The following is a 13,862-nucleotide window of genomic DNA, read 5'->3' as shown; positions in this document are numbered from 1 at the left end:
GACAGGGACTGAGGTCCACAGATGACAGCTGAGACCCACAGACTTGGAACCTTGTAGCTACAGTTGAACTCTCTTGCCAAAGGCTACTGAATTTGGGGAAGCTACATGATAGTAAGGAAAATATGATGTCTACCTAGATTAATCTAATTTTTTAAATCAAAATTAATACCCTCAAACTCTACAACCTATGGAACAATTACTTGGTTCAATGATCCTTTGTCCTCCCAACCCCCACCCTCATCTTTTGTTAACAATGTAGCTTAGTTACTTTCTCTCACTCTCTTTGCTTATTTGGGATCTTTTTCCTCTTATTGTGTGTCCTTGCCCTGCCTTTATATGAGGGTATGTGCTCAGTTATACTATAACTTGTTATGATATCTTCAGATATTCCCTGGGAGGCCTGCTCTTTTCTGAATGAAAATAGAGGAGTACATTTGGGTAAAGGGGTAGTATAGTGGCAGAGGGACTATGAGAACTGGAGTAAGAGGAGGAAACTGTGGTTGGGATGTGATATATGAGAGAATAATAAATTAAAATTTTTGCAAACAATGAGCTACTCAACTTTTATTTTATAATGTTATAATGTTCTACTTTTATTTTATTTTAACTAGCAGACGACATAGTCCTGGATGGTTATAACTATATTAGCGTTGGTTAAGTACCTTTGTAATGTTGTACCTATTTTAGAAAATGTTTTTGTGTGTATCTAACATTAATTTTAATTTCAGTGTTTTTTATTCATTTTATTTTCATGTTTTGCTTTTTTATGTTTTTTCTTAATTCATTTATTGTGTTCTTTTCCTAGGTCAACTCCTACCACAGTCAGTCTGGCAGCCTCAGTCCAGGCCAGAGCCATGACAAACATTAGATGCCAATGACCCTAAAGGAGTTCTGGGATAGGCCAACCAGCAGGGCTCTAGCACAATCTAGGTGAAAGGTCTTGTGAATGGTGGCACACACCTGTGATCCCAGCACTTGAGATGGTATGGGGATCAGGAATTCAAGGTCAGCCGTGGTTATATGAGCAGTGTGAGGTCACTTTGAATATGTGATATATTGCTCCAATAAACAAAAATTCAGGACTGAAGAGATGGCTCCTTTGTTAAGAGCACTTAAGAGGACCTGGTTTTATCCTAATACCCACAGCACTTCAGTAACTTCAGATCTAGGGTTCCAACACTCTCTTGTGACCTATGTGGGCACCAGGTACACACATGGCATGCATACACACATGAGGGCAAAACGTAAAATACATAAATCTAGACAACTTCACTCTGTCAGGGGATAAAGTTCCCCCATGCCCCCTTAGGTCAGGGCCAGCTCCTCTGTGCAGCCATCTGGAAACACCCACACCACAACCAGAGTTAAGAGATGCTTCCTTTTTATATACATCTAAAACATGACATTAAAATATTACTCATGTTACAGAAAGATATTAAGGCTTTCTATTATTTACATTGACAAACAAGCACCTTTAAAAATCCAAATAAAATAGCCTTATTCTTCTTCCTCTGACACACTGGCCAGAAGGTACACAGTTTCCCCCACCCCAAATGACAAATGACCAAGTCCTTCATAAGAGCCGTGCCCATGAAGATGTCTCCACAGGGAGATCTCAGATGTGACTGGACACGTGGACAGAAGAACTGGGGAAGGGAAGTGAGCATCCGCGTGTGGGCAGGACATTCTGTCCTCTCCTTACCAGCGGCCCTGACCCTTGCCTAGCTCTGCCGCCCTTGGGTGGCTGCTGGGATGGCCCACCCACCTAGGCCTCTGGGATTGGTTTGCAAAGTTAAGAGAGGATCATGATCTGGGGATATTTAATGTTCTGGGGGCTCCCTGGATCACTGAGACAGACCACGTGTGTCAGCTACGTGCAGAGCAGGCGTGCAGAATATCAGGATCGGGCTGGCGAGTGGGACCGGGCTTTCCTCTGCAGTCAGGCTTGGCCTAGGAACAGCTCAGTGGCCATAAAGGTCCAAGAAAAGAAAAGGAGAAGAGGAAATGAAACTCAGTGGCTCAAGTATTCTGTCACTGGGGGTGGGTTCGGGGTGACTGGACCCAGCCCAGGGGACTTCTCTTCACTGGAGCAGTAGCTCAGAGATGCTGGGATTTGGCAGATGACTACAGTTCAGGTTGGAGAATGTTGGTGACCAAGACGCCGGACATTCTACTTGATCTTCTGGGCCCATTTCATGTCGTCTACTCTCTGCTTCTCACCCGTCAGGCTTCGGATGAGGTCCTCCAGGATCTACCAGAAGCCTATCACCTCTGGGGTGATACAGCCTGTGTTGATACAGAAATATGTTTCATGTGCACCACGTGGTGAATCTGATGGTATTTCCATGGCAGGATCATGTGCTGGTCCTGCAGGACGGTGACCCAGTATGGCAGCCCTAAGTACGTGTGCGACCACTTGGGGATCTAGTTGGTGAAGGTGCCAAAGATGGTCAGGCAGAAAGCAAAGCATTTCCAGGTGTACAGCTCTTCCAGGGTCTTGGGGCTCTGGGTCCGGAATTTGTAGGCCACATTTAGCAGTGGCAGCAGCGTTATCAGGCAGTTGTTACCAACGGTCTCGATGAAGTCGTGCCTCGTGATGGCTATGGGGTCAATGTGGTGCTCCTGGAATGGTCAGACGAAGGCCCTCCCATCAATGGGCTGGTCCACAGAGCCCCACCTATCAGCAAGCCAATGTACCAGACCAGATAGGCAGTTAGTGACGAGAGCCTTTTCAAGGACACCCAGATGGCCGGGATGACGAGGGGTGTTTGTTCGCAGCAGCAGGACGTGGACCAGTTTGTGGCGGATGAGACTTCATGAAGCAGAGGATCCTGAAGGCTGCGGAACCGCGGCAAGATCCCGCCGCCTCCATATTTTGTTCTTGTTGATAATTAAAACACCCTTATACTTGTGTTTTGGGAATTTCTTTATCGGAATCATATATATTCAAATATGTTTTTGTGTTATTACTGGATATTATATAATTATTATGCTGTGCTAGGTTTTATGGTCACTACAGCGTTATGTTTCAAACTCTATTTAGAAAATGTTAGCATAATTACGCTACAAATGTGTTGCTTAATATTTTCTCATTATGTCTTTTTAACCACATTGAACTTGCAGCCTTACCATATTGTTTTATTTCGTGATGTTTCTTGTATGAAGCAGACAGTAGCGGTTTTTTATTGTTGTTTTGTGTGTGTGGTTTTTTTTTTGTTTGTTTGTGTTTTTGCTTTTGCTGTTGTTTGCTTTTGTTTGTAACCATCCAGGTACAAAGGTAGACAAGGGGATAGAGTGTTCGATGGGGTAAAACTTGGTCCTGGGGAAAAATTAGGGTTTTAACCCTAAAACCCTGATTTCTAATTTATTGCTAACATTTGCCTAACTTGATTCTAAGCACTTTCAAAGCACAAAGTACTGCAGGCCCTGGGTCAAATTAACCCCCGGCACCGAACAGCACGGATTGAGGGTTTCTTCATTCTTTTCTCCACAAGTGTTTGTACCTTTTCTAGCACAAAAATCACATGCAAAGTCCAAGCATGCAAAAAAAAAAAAAAACCAAAACAGAAAACAAACAAACAATAAGAACAAAAAACCTCAGTCGAATGCAAACTATTTTCAAGAATAAAAGAATTTCTGGCGGAATCACAATTCTGGACCTCAAGCTGCACTATAGAGCAACAGTGATAACAAACAAACAAACAAAACACCTGCATGGTATCTGTACAGAGAAAAGTAATTAGATCAATAAAACACAATTGATGACCCAGAAATTAACCCACACCCACACACGTATGGTCACTTGATCTTTGAGAGAACTAAATTATCCAGTGGAAAAAAGAGAGCATTTTTAACAAATGGCTCTGGTTCAACTGGCAGTCAGCATATAGAAGATTGCAATTTGATCCATTCTTACCTCCTTGTACAAAGTCCAAGTAGATCAAGGACCTCCACACAAAACCAGATACACTGAATCTAATAGAAGAAAAAGTGGAAAAGAGCCTTGAACAGATGGCCACGGGGAAAATTTCCTGAACCAAACACCTATGACTCATGTTCTAAGATAAACAATCAACAAATAGGACCTCATACAATTTAAAAGCTTCTGTAAGGCAAAGGTTACTGTCATTAGGACAAAGCAGCAGCCCACAGATTTGGAAAATATCTTTACCAACCCTACATCTGACAGAGGGCCAATATCTGAAATATACAAAGAACTCAAGAACTTAGACTCCAGAGAACCAAATAACCCTATTAAAAATGAGGTATAGAGCTAAACAGAATTCTCAACTTTGGGATCTGGAATGGGTGAGAAGCCCCTAAAGAAATGTTCCACATCCTCAGTTATCAGGGAAATGCAAATCAAAACAACCCTGAGATTCCACCTCACACCAGTCAGAATGGCTAAGATCAAAATTCAGGTGACAGCAGATGCTGGTGAGGATATGGAAAAAGAGGAACACTCCTCCATTGTTGGTAGGATTGCAAGCTTGTAAACCCAGTTTGTAAATAAACCTGGCACTTTCAGAGAAAATTGGAAATAGTTCGACCTGAGGACCCAGCTATACCACTATTGGGCATATACCCAAAAGATGCTCCAACATACAAAGACACATGCTCCACTATGTTCATAGCAGCCTTATTTATAATAGCCAGAAGCTGGAAAGAACCCAGATGCCCTTCAACAGAGGAATGGATACAGAAAATGTGGTACATCTACACAATGGAGTACTACTCAGCTATCAAAAACAATGACTTCATGAAATTCATAGGCAAATGATGGAACTGGAAATATCATTCTGAGTGAGGTAACCCAATCACAGAAAAACACACATGGTACGCACTCACTTATATCACTAATATAAGTGGATATTTGCCCAAAAGCTCACAATGTCTATGATACAACCCACAGAGCATCTGGACCTTAGTAGGAAAAAAGATCAGGTTATGGATGCTTCAGTCCTACATTGAGAGGGCCAGGATGATTTAGGGAGATGGAGAGAGGGGGGACATCGGAGGAAGAGAGGAGGGGAGGAAGTAAAGTAGGCAATATTAGCTACTTTAGGGCACAAGGAGAGAGATACAGAGGTTCAGTTAATAGTATAAAATTATGTAACTGTGGGGGTTCAGGAATGAGGGGTAGGCACTGAATGCTGTCAGACACCAGGGAAGTTAGAGGCTCCCAGGACCTAAGGGGGATGACTTTAGTTCAGTGAAAGGGAGAAAGAATCTGCAGAGACCTCCTCCAGTAGATAGGAAAGACCCCCAGTCGAGGGATGGAACCACTCACCATCTCAACTATTTAACCCAGACATTTTCCTGTCCAAAGGAAAGACAGGACTAAGCAAAGAATGAATGAAAAGCCTGGACTGCCCAACCCGGGTATCCATCCTATCTGCAGACACCAAACTGTTGCTGTTGCCAAGAGGCACTTGCTGAGAGGAACCTGGTGTTGCTGTTCCTTGAAAGGTTCTGCCAGCAACTGACCAATGCAGATGTGGATGCTTGGAGCCAGCCGTTAGACTGAGCTCAGCCACCCCAGTGGGGTAGCTGGTGAAAGGACAGTTGAGGGTGCTTGTAACGCCATAAAATGAACAATGTCAGCTGGCTGGACCACGCAATGCTCCCATGAACTAGGCTACAAATCAAGGAGTGTACCTGGAGGGATCCATGGCTACAGATACATAAGTAGCAGAGGATGACCTTGTCTAACAACAATGGAAAGGGAGGCCCTCGGTCCTATGGAGGTTTGATACCCCAGCATAGGGGGATGCTGGAGCGGTGGGGTGGGAGAAAGTTGGTGGGCTTGGGAGCACCCTCATAGAGGCAAAGGGGAGAGGAAGGGCAGATGTAGGATTGTAGGGGGTGTTTGTGGAAAGGAAATAGGAAATTGGGTTACCATTTGAGATGCAAATTAATGGAATGATTAATAAAAAAAGTTCACTAAAACTTTAAATATAAATTCATATCTTAAATGGAATAAGAAGTTTGCAATAGATATGTTTACATGTATTTTCATTAAGAGTGATTATCTAGTTAGACACTCATTATCTGTCAGTAGCTTCACAGGTTCACTCCAAGTTAAAAAATTATATAAATTTTTGTTACTCTGTTAACAGTGAAGTTTTGTATGGATAAACCCAGTGAACATATTATCATCTGTGTTTGCACCTACAATAAATAGTTACCTTTTATGACCTTTAATTACTTGTTTGATAACCCTCTTGAAATGTGTTCTAAATTGTAAATTCCTGCTCTCTAACTCAGAAGCAGTTAATTCTTGATTCATGAAGCCTGAGAGAGTTCTCATTGCAGCTTTCATATTAGAGAGGGCTTAATAACAATCCTATTATAAAGGGCTTAATAGTATAATTTTAGGAATTCTTATGGGATCACCATTAAGAATTAAGAAATCATCTATTTGTCTACAAGACAAGGAGGGCTAATACCTAGTGATTGTTTTATATATTTAATAATAACAGGAAAGGCATAAAAACAAAGAATTTTTCATAAAATGTAATCCCTTTGGCCTTGCCTTGAACTATTCACTCATGATTCACAGTCCACTGTGAAACCATCTCAGGAAGATCATCTGTTAGTTTTTAGCCTCTCCTACATGGCTCCTGGCATCTAGGTTATAATCAATAAATATAAATTTGTTTGTGTGCCTATATCTTATACATAACAAAAATATATTTATATATAATATGTTGTTCTATGACTTGATCATATATTATGAACTTTACATCCAAATGTCAGTACTTCCCTCACACAGATCTTCCCCATATTCCTTCTTTCTCATCCCCTCACACAATAAACTTCCTCTAACTCCTCTTGGACAAAAGTCACTGAAGTACTAGGCACATCTTCGGCTATTGAAAGGTAGTCATGGTAACCAGTTAGGGGAACAGGCAGGCAGGCAGGCAGGTATTCAGGCAACAGATTCAGGGACACCACCCTCTTCAGTTGTTGGGGGACCTCCGTGAAGACCAAGTTTGTTACATATGCGCAAGGGGCCTAGGTCCATCCCATGCTTGCTCATTGGTTTGAGGTTGAGTCTCTGGGATCCCTCAAGGGTCCAGGTTAGGTTTCCTTCCTGTGAAAGCTCTGTCCTCAATTTTTTTCCCTACATTTCCATAAGACTCCCCAGCTTCCATCTAATGTTTGGCTATGGGTCACTGTATCTCTTTCTATTGGTTTCTATTGATCTAAAGGTGGAGCCTTTCAAAGGACAGTAATAGTAGGCTCATAGCACAATAATAGAGAATCATTGATGGTGTCAGGGATTGGTTCTTGATCATGGGGTGGATCTCAATTTGGGGCAGTCATTGGTTGGCCATCCCCTCCCTTTCTGCCCTATCTTTGTCCCTGCACATCTTATAGGCAGAGCACCATTCAGGTCGTAGGTATTGTGGGTGGGTTGTTTTCCTTATCTCTCTAGTGGGAGTCCTGCCTGGATAAAGGAATTGTTCACTTCAGGATCCACAAATTCAACAGAAGCGATGTTTGTAAAAGAAACAGACTATTTTATTTCAATCTTGCTTCAGATTTTTGTCTTTTCATTAAATTTTAGTTTCTTTACCCTTCATTTTTATCATTTACTTTCCCCCATTTTTATTCTAGTCAAAAAGAGAGTGCCAGAAATAATTTTGGTAAAATTATTTCATCATTTTTCTGAGGTATTTTTACATTTTTAATTTTATGTTGTATCATATAACAAAGAATAATTTTACATATTTAAGTCATATGGTAACATATTAAAATGAATACCAATTTTCCAAAAATTTGCAGGTTCATGATACAACTATTATGTTTATGGTTAAAATGTCTTATTTTTCACTCCACTTAATTAGAGATATATTTCAAATATTCAGAAGAAACCCTGATAGGCAATAAAGTGAACACACCATTTGGATTCTACCATAAATACTTTTTTTTACTTTGGTTATTACAGATTTATTTATTCTATACTCCATCAATCTATCTAGTTATTTTTATTTTTAATATGTTTTTGCTCTCTTTCTGAGATTTGTCGTTTGAATGTGTGAGGCTTGTTGACAATATCTTAGAGTGACAAATTAAGGATATAGGATCTACTGCACTTAGCCATTTGTTTCAGGTTACCTAAGTAGTAATAATGACAAAGTGGGAGCTTAGAGTCTACGAATCATTCTCATGCACTCTATTTGCTCACACTGAACATCATCAGTACATAATGAAAATGGTGAATGCTAAAAATCAAGACTGAGGGCTGGAGAGATGACTCAGCAGTTAAGAGCACTCACTGGTCTTCCAGAGGTCCTGAGTTCAATTGCCAGGAACCACATGGTGGCTTACAAACATCTATAATGGAATCTGATTCCATCTTCTTGTGTGTGTGAAGACACCTACAGTATATGTATACAGTGTATGTATACAATATTTATGTACATATATATATACTTATATATAACTAAGATGGGAAAACTGTAAGATGAATATAATGTGAAGAACTGAATGAGGAAGACCTTGGAGTTTGCGGAAAGCCAGCTACAGAGTGCTGACTGATGTTGGGAACAGGCTAATAAAGGAGAACAATGGGTCTGAGTCTCAATAGTACTCCATTATCTTTCTAAAAGTAGTTACATATTTTAAGATCCTACATTGTGGTTCATCTTTCTTAGAAAGTGTTGGCTAATAAAACAACAGAACCATTCATACAAGGATACACTGGGATCAAAGAGTAGTTGGACCTCTCATTGGACACTGAGTCTTAATAAATATTGTTAAAATTCTTTGGCATGCCAACACCATTGCATTTTTGTCTGAGATTTAAACTGCGATAAGTATTTTAATTGAGATAATCAATAAGTTTATAATGAAGAAAGCATGAACTTAACATGGTAATAATTTAACCAAAATAAAAATATTTTGTAGGCAAATAGTACATGAAATAAAATATATGATTAATTTGTAATGTATTTTCTTTATATGCAAACATATGATCGACATGAGTAGCTAAGAATTTAACCACTGTAAATCAGAAACTTAAGAATAAGGGACTAGGAATATATTGGAGAGTTAGAAATGTACTAGACTTGAAAGTAGATGGCCTCGTATCAGTCCATACAAGCAACATAACAAAATGCCAACCCAGCACAGTCACTTGCACTTATAATTACATCTTGATAGTCTGCAAAGGTAGACTCAAAACTGTAGTCTGCTATCCAGCACACCTAGCACACTTGGGAATTTCTAGGCTAGTGAGAGACCTAATTTAAAACAAAGCATTTGAGGTGGCCTTCATGCTTGCATACTTATGTATCCACATGTATATATTCACAGACATACACTTAGAAACATACTGAAAAGATTACTGCATATAAACAATTTTTAAAATAAGTGGAGTATAATATTATATATAAGTTTGTATAAGTTTGTCTTAACAAATAAATATTTAATATATATGCATACATTTATATAGATAATAGATCATTAATTTCTAGAATCCCTAACAAATTCCAGATTCCTGATAGAGTGGAGTAAGGTAGCTCATTGCTTAACCTGATGATGTACGATTAGGAATCCACATGATAGGAGAAAACTTGGTCCTGCAAGCTATTCCCTGGCCTTCACCTGGTGTGTGTGTGTGTGTGTGTGTGTGTGTGTGTGTGTGTGTGTGTGTGTGTGTGTGTGCGTGTGTGTACCTATCTATGATTTATCTGTCTATAAGCTCTCTCTATAAACCTCTTAAAGAGTTCACATTTTTTGTGTCATAACAAAAAATATCTTATCCTAAGCCAAGGTAACAAAGCATTTCTCCTTAGTCTTCATTCAAATGCCTTATGAATTTATGTTTTATTTCCATATCTTTACTACAAGATATTTTCAAGTTTTAGCTATTATAGATGTATCAAATTTGTAGATATTTTATATGGATATTTCCTTTTCTAGTTCCATTTTTAAAAAAAAAATTCATTCTGCATTGCACTGTTTTGGAACACTTCCAAAGTTCAAGAACTCAATTTGAATAATTATTTCTTGAATATGTGCTGATATGTGTAGCTCAATTTCCAAATACTTTTGGAATTTCCAAAAAGTGTATGTTAATTATTTCTAAATTTTATAAAAAAGGAATGCTTTGCAGTGTGTTTGTGTAGGGAGTGTGTCTGTGTGTGTTGTTATGTTTTGTTTTTATTACAGAAACCTGTCTCAGAGAATTGGTGATCTAAAATTGCAAAATTGCAAAATTGTTTGAGACTTTCTGCATTTCAAGTGATTAGCTTTTTTTACAACGTCCTTCATATATTCCATATTTTATTTCACCAAATTTTGTAGTGTTTACTTTATTACTTGTTTCTTATACCTTATCTTCTTATGTATGCCTGCATAGCCAGAACATATTTTTTTCCTGTTTTATCTTATTTTATAAAAAAATTCCAAAGGTCAAATAAAGTGGATTTGGGAAAACTATACAAATGAGTACAGTGATACCCTGTTTGACAACTTTATTTTTAACAATAACATTTTCATTTTTAAATAAATGGTAAATACATCAAAAATGACAAGTGAAACTATTTAGATAAAAAACTTTTAGTAACCTTTATTTTGAAGTTTTAAGAAAGTTTATTGCTAATGTTTGTCATGTCTATCTCAAAATGTTCCTGACCAATGCAAATATGTTAAAACTTTCTGTTTGTGTGCAGGAGAATTTCTACAGCTAAGCGTTTTGATAAGTATAATAAACTGAGAGCACTTGTCTTGCACTTGAAAGCATTTATTCTAACCTGTATTCTTTCCCTGCTTCCCAGGATACAGAAGACTTCTCCTTCCTTTATTGAGGATAACACTGGACTAATAGAATGCCTTGTGAATGGATATGTTCAACCTTCACGAGTTCAAGATCTGTGTACTCCCTGACTCTCTTTTTGATGGTAATCACAGGCTATTCTGTCATCATCCAGCCTCATATGAGAATAGCTGTTTATTAAAATTCAAGAAAATTGAAAATTCAATTTTATGTACAATTTTACATACAATTCTCCAATACAATTTCTATCTGTATAATTTAAGAGTTCTTGGAATATTTAGTCAAAACCATAAGAAAAAAGGCTTAAATCAGAAAGAATAGCAAAATAAATATTTTGACATAGCAATACTGCAGAAATACCAGAGAAATCAATCTCTTTTCACAGAAAATTGAATAAGTACCCAAAATTATTGATGCAGAATATGTAAAATCCAGTGCTAAGGTCCACAGTTAAAGAATGGCTATTCTAAGTCTCACTGGGATGTATAGATGTTGAGTCTAGCTAATTTCACTACACAGCTGTTGTTGTTTTTTAAGTTCTTTGCCATTACATTTATAAATTAAAAAATGAAAACTAAAAAGAAAATAAAATATTAGTGATAAGAGCAATCTGTCCCTATTATACTCTTCTGTCCCTATGAATCAGAGAAATATCTGAGCTTTCATCTAAATCAAAGGAAGTCTGCTTTAATTTTGTTTGACTTTAAAGGAGAAATGCAAGGTCCAATTTTCTATAATCATACTGCTCGAAACTCACATCAAATTCTACAAGCACATTTCATAATGCATGTTGATCACTGAATCTACAGTAATGCATGTAGTAAATTGCTGAGTGAAAATCAGACACCAAATTCATACCATAAGCTTGGTTTACATCTTGTCATCTGTTCTTTCCCTCCCTATTTGTTTTTAAAGAAAATGTTTATGACTTGAAAATCCATATTTCTGTGGAATAAAGCTGACTAAAATCTGTAGAAACTGGTCAGCCCGTAAATATCACATTTAATGATAACATTGGGATATGGTTCTGTGGTTTTAGATATGTGGCTGCAACAAATCTACACTTGGCTAATGTCTCTTTGACTAAAGCACTCATCAAACCTTTCATTTGGCCTCCTTACATATTTATATAAGACAAATACATCAGTATTATTTTCTAGAATTATATACTTTACAGTAGGCTTATTATCAGAAAAGTATCAATATTTTGGTTTTGTGCTAGGGTGTTCTTTCTTATTTCAGGGTGTTTATCATTCTTCCTTCTGCATATATTAAGATGAAAAAAATTTCATGGACAACATCATTGAGTAGCACTATTCTACTCATACATGTATATTTGGGAGATATTAGAGACCATGGGCAAAAAGAAAGGTAAATTACATTTGCATCACATAATGAATCAAGATTAAATGTATGAAAGATGCAAGTACATGATTAGGATTCAACTATCAATGTTTAAGGAATGGTCATTGCTAACAAATCAAGTCATTGCCCCTCATAAAAAAAAAGTATGCCAATGTCTCCACAGCAGAACTTGACTTCTGTCCAAGCATTGCTACTTTGGGTTCAAGATAAATATATAAAATACTTATCAAGGCCATTTCCCTCTCTGAATGGTATAAAAAATTGTAAGCTTGGTATTCTTATGTATTTGAGTTTCTTAGACGGTGCCACATTTTTTTCTTCTGAGTTTGATAAATGACAAAATTGTGTGCTGGTTAATTTTTGTTGCAAATTTCTTTGGACTAAGAAATATAGGCACTTCTGAGACATTTGTATGAGACATGTGTAGGGTAGGAAGTGTCTAAATAAGATTTAGTAAAAGGAAATATCTTACATGTACATAAATGTCCATATGTGACGGACAGAATCATGGACTGAATAAGCAAATACAAAAGCAAGAAACTACTTTACTGAACACTGGTATGGCTTATCTCCTCTCTGTGTGCTAGTTATGAGCAAGAATCCCATTTGTATTGTGCTGTAGCCTAGAAGTTGTCTTAAGACCAAACACAGTATGCCATGGCATGACAGAAAATAACTCTTCCAACTGAAAGAATTTGCTAACAGTTTGTCAGCAATAAGTAGTATATACTGATTTGAATAAGATTTTCTTAAAACTAACAAGGCAGATCTCATCTTCCACATTTTAATAAATTACTGATAAGATTTTTCATTTGTTGAGCGTCTGTTATATTTAAAAAGTATAAATGTTTTCTGTAAGCATCTAATACATGACTTCATGACTTAAAAATACTTTATTTCTATTTCATTTTTTTCTTCTTCTTTTTTTTTTTACATGAGTATGCGGGAGCTGTCTTCAGACACACCAGAAAAGAGCACTGTGTCCCTTTACAGATGGTGGTAAGCTATCATCTGGGAATTGAACTCAGGCCCTCTGGAAAAGTAGTCACTGCTCTTTCCTGCTTAGACATCTTCTAGCCCCTTATTTTTCTTAAAATGTATTTAATGATGCCAAGTAGACATGTTTTTTAACTTTGAAACTATTACGTTTCTGTTATAACTAAATCACATATATGATGACCACAGCTAACATGCACATGTCTCAAAAGTGGCTATGAATTATCAGTCCCCAAACAAATGAAACACAATGAAAGCAGTTCGAAGAGGGAAGCTTACTTCACTAAGTACCAGAAAAAAAAAAGCAAAAAAACAAAGAAACAAAACTGGAAAGATCTCATACTAGCAACTTAACAGGACATTTGAACACTCTAACACAAAAACAAGTAGTCATACTCAATAGGAGTAAATACTCAAGAGCAAAAAAGAGTTAAACTCAGGGCTAAAATCAATAAAATAGAAACAAAGAGAATAACACAGTAAATGTATGAAACCGGGGTTGTTTCTTTGTCAAAGTCAAGATAGATGAACCTGTATCCAAACTAACTAAAAGGTATAGATAGAAGATCAAATTATTAAATTAAGAAATAGAGAGCTGGTTCTCTAAAAAAAAAAAACAACACTGGGAAACATTCAGTCAAATTATTAAAAGAATAGAGGGGAAATATCTAAATTAATAAAATTAAATAGGAAGAGGGGTAGAGAACAACAG

The 13,862-nt window shown here is 37.4% G+C and overlaps 1 pseudogene; it reads right to left on the bottom strand.

Annotated features, from left to right (window-relative positions):
- Positions 1-1,364: 1,364 nt before the first annotated feature.
- Positions 1,365-2,814, bottom strand: Peds1-ps1 (plasmanylethanolamine desaturase 1, pseudogene 1; annotated as a pseudogene).
- Between the last annotated feature and the right edge of the window lie 11,048 nt (positions 2,815-13,862).

Source organism: Rattus norvegicus, chromosome 18, assembly GCF_021556685.1.
Source record: "Rattus norvegicus strain SHRSP/BbbUtx chromosome 18, alternate assembly SHRSP_T2T, whole genome shotgun sequence".
NCBI lineage: Eukaryota > Metazoa > Chordata > Mammalia > Rodentia > Muridae > Rattus > Rattus norvegicus.
Note: the sequence above shows the minus strand (reverse complement) of the source record. Positions and strands in the feature narration are given on the sequence as shown.